The following is a 3,978-nucleotide window of genomic DNA, read 5'->3' as shown; positions in this document are numbered from 1 at the left end:
TCTCTCTCTCTCTCTCTCTCTCTCTCTCTCTCTCTCTCTCTCTCTCCTCTCTCTGTCTCTGTCTCTCTCTGTGTCTCTCTCCCTCCCTCCTCCATGCCACCCCCCACCTCAAGCCCCCAATAACTATTATATTATTCTCTTCAATTACAACTTAGGGAGGTCTGGATAGGGATTTTTGATGCCATCTTATAGATAAATCAGACCTGAGGCTCCTAAGGGAGCCTTAGAATGTTCAAGACCACATTAGAACATTAGAATGTTCAAGATCACATAACTAGCTACTGTCTGGGGCAAAACTTGAGCCCAAGTCTTCATATAATATTGGTAGTTCCTTGAGGGTAGGGACAGTGTTTATTGATCTTTGTAAGCACGGTTACCACCTCTCCCCGCCCAAGGCTTTGAGCATAATTAATGCATATTCATTGAATTTAATTCAGAGGCTCTAGTATGGCAAACTCCTGATAGTTTTACTGTGCTATACTGTCTTCATATTCAAAGGGCCATATTTACATGTCTGTCCTCTCCTAAAGTGTAGCTTTTCTCATTGGACACTAAATTCTTTGGGAAAGGAGAATGTGTTATAACTATGTTTTGTAAACGTCTCTCATCCCCCAGAGTGGTGTCAGACGAACAATACCAGAGAAGTCTGAATTATTGTGGTATTAAAAGATAAAATATGTTGATATTATACATTATACACATATTTTATTCATTTCTGAGTTTCTAAACTTTTTCCGTGTCATCTGCTAGACTTCACGTGGCTTCCACAAAAATCCACCAAATTCCCACTTAATTTTTTTGTATTGACCCATGATATAGCAATAACTGTACATGCAAGATAACAGGCGTACCTTGGTGATACTGTAGGTTTGGGCCAGACCATTGTCATAAACTGAACCATATGAAATTTTTGTTTCCCAGTGCATATAAAAGTTATATTTATACTATACTGTATTCTATTAAGTGTGCAGTAGTCTTATATCTTAGAAATAATGTACATACCTTAATTAAAATATACTTTATTGCTAAGAAGAAATACTAGCTATCATCTGAGACTTCAGTGAGTCATAATTTTTTTTTCTTTTTGGCAAGGCAATTGATGTTAAGTGATTTGCCCAGGGTTGCAGAGCTAATAAGTGTCATGTGTCTGAGACTGAATTTGAACTCGGCTCCTCCTGGGCTGGTGTTCTATTCACTGTGCCACCTAGCAGCCCCAAGTCATAATCTTTTTAAAAAAATTAAAAAAAAATTTTTTTTTGCTTTTTGGAGGGGGGGAAGGTAATTGGGATTAAGTGATTTGCCCAAGGTCACACAGCTAGTAAATGTTAAGTGTCGGAGGCTGGATTTGAACTCAGGTCCCCCTGACTCCAGGGCTGCTTTTTCCACAGCACCACCTAGTTGCCCCCCCTCCCTCCCCCGCCCCAAGTCATAATCTTTTTGCTGGTGGAGGGTTTTGCCTTGATGTTGATGGCTGCCACCATCAAGGTAGTGGTTGTTAAAGACTGGGGGGTTGTGGCATTTTCTTAAAATAAGACTATAATGGAATTTGCCTCACCAATTGACTCTTCTTTTTGTGAAAGATTTCTCTGTAGCATGTAATGCTGTTTAATAGCATTTTACCCACAGTAGAACTTTGTTCAAAATTGAAGTCTCAAATACTGCTGCTACTTTATTGACTAAGTTTATGTAATCTTCTTCAATATTGTTGTATCTCAGGGAATAGGGAGACCAGAGAGAGAGAGAGGGAGGGGGGAAGAGAGAGAGGAAGAGGGAGAGGAGGAAGAAGGAGAGAAGAAAGAAGAGAGGGAGAGAGAGAGGGATGGAGGGAGAGGGACGGAGGGAGGGAGAGAGAGAGGGAGAGAGAGAGGGAGGGAGAGATGGGAGATTGACTACATATAATATTTATCCGTTAAGTTCACCATCTTATATGAGCCTGGTTTGTGGCACCCCAAAACAATTACAATAGTAACATCAAAGATCTCTGATCACAGATGACCGTAACAGATATAATAGTAATGAAAAAATTTGAAATATTGTGAGAATTACCAAAATGTGACACAGAAACATGATGTGAACACATGCTGTTGGAAAAATGGTGCCAATTGACTTGCTTAATGCAGGGTTGCCACAAAGCTTTCATTTGTAAAATATGCAGCATCTGTGAAGTTCAATAAGAGGGGGTTTGCCTGTACAGATAACTGAGAGGTACTCTCAGAGGGGAGGCCCTTGTTTCAGATGGGAAAGGCTTCCTGCAGAAGTGGGATTTGGACTGAGGATTGAAGGAAGCCAGGGAAGATCAGAGTGAGATGAGGGGGATCACTCCAGGTTTGGGGAAACAGCCAGTATCAAAGCATGGAGTTGGAAAGGGGGGCATTATGTGTGAGGAACAGTGAAGGCCACTGTAGCTTGTTGTAGAGTATGTGAAGGGAAGTAAAATTTGAGAAGACTGGAAAGGTCGGAAGGGGCCAGGCTGTGAAAGGCTTTAAAGACCAACCAGAGGACATTATTTTTGATCCTGGAGGTAGTAGGGATGCACTCGAGTTCGTTGAGTGGGGGTGGGGGTGGGGACAGGATGGGGTAGGTGGTGGGTGACATTGTCAGATTTATGCTTGTGATTTAGGGGTAGTGAGTGGCAGAGCCAGGGCAGCTAGGTGGTACAGTGGATAGAGTGCTGGGCCTGGAGTCAGGAAGACTCATCTTCCTGAGTTCAAATCTGGCCTCAGACAGGAGCTATGTAACCTTAAGTCACTTAATCCTTTTTGCCTCAGTTTCCTCATCCGTAAAATGAGCTGGAGACAGAAATGGCAAACCACTCCAGTATCTTTACCACTGAAATGCCAAATGGGGTCACAAAGAGTCAGACATGACTGAAAACGAATGAACAGCAACAGTAGTAAAAAGCAAAAATCTGGTTAAAATGTAGTTTCAAACAGGCCTCTCAGTCTTTCTTCTTTTCTGGCATGCTAACTTATAAAGGACATTGTATAAGTCAGTCATTCCAAGATATTTAACATATACTGCTCTGTGCTTGGTGTTAAGAGGTCTACAAAAAAGAAGACATGAATCTTGCCCTCAGGGTGCTTACTGTCTAATTAAGGTGTCAGAATTTGCACAAGAACAATATAGTTCTAAGGTTTGGAGGAAGAGAGCAAAAATAATCCCCTGAAACAAAACAGTGCAAAAACAAGCACCTGCCCAGGAATTTGGAGCCCTGGATTTGGATCCCAGCTCTGCCCACCATTGGGCTGAATATGTTTGAGAAAACTTGCCGGGGGTGGCTGAGGAAGTTCAGTGATATGGAAGGTAGGCTGAAGGGAGAAGAGTCTGGAAGCAGTCATTAACCGCATGTTCTTGCGTGCCTGTAGTCAAGAGAGGAAGTAAAGAAAGGTAGGAGTTGTGGGAATATAGAGTTTAACTTTGAAAGGAGATAAGAAAGATGTTAAGACCTATTTTAAGACTCACTTTCTAACCAGATCTTTGTTCATTCTTATGCTGGTGAAATTCCTAAGAGTCTCTGCTTAGCTTTGACTGACAAACTGTGGCATACTGAGTATGAGGGCTAGGTTGCTGTTGCTGCTGCTTGTCTTTCATTCTCAGAGGACCACGAAATCAGGGAGATGATGCCATGACATGCAAGTGAATTGAATTTAAGTGAGGGAGGAAGGGCTGTGCAAAGTCACCACCCTTACTTTCTCCTCTGGAGCCTTCTGAGTCCAGTGGCAGGATATAGATCAGGATGACTGGAGATGGTCCTGGATACAGTGGGAAGGAGTGTAGAACTTATAATGTTAGATCTGAGAGGGGGCTTAGAATATACAACATTAGAGCTGGGAGGGATCATAGAACAGAGAATGTTAGAACTGAGAAGGGGAACACAGAATATCAAAGCTGGGAGGGAACTTAGAATGTAGAATATTAGAGATGAACAGGTCTTAGAACATAAAATATCAGAGCTGGAAGAGAACTTAGAACATAGAA

This window comes from Petaurus breviceps, unplaced genomic scaffold, assembly GCF_028583685.1.
Source record: "Petaurus breviceps papuanus isolate PSGF00001 unplaced genomic scaffold, PetGlider_PUasm1.0 90779, whole genome shotgun sequence".
In the NCBI taxonomy this organism is placed as follows: Eukaryota; Metazoa; Chordata; class Mammalia; order Diprotodontia; family Petauridae; genus Petaurus; species Petaurus breviceps.
The sequence above is the reverse complement of the archived record's forward strand: the minus strand, read 5'-3'. Positions refer to the sequence as shown.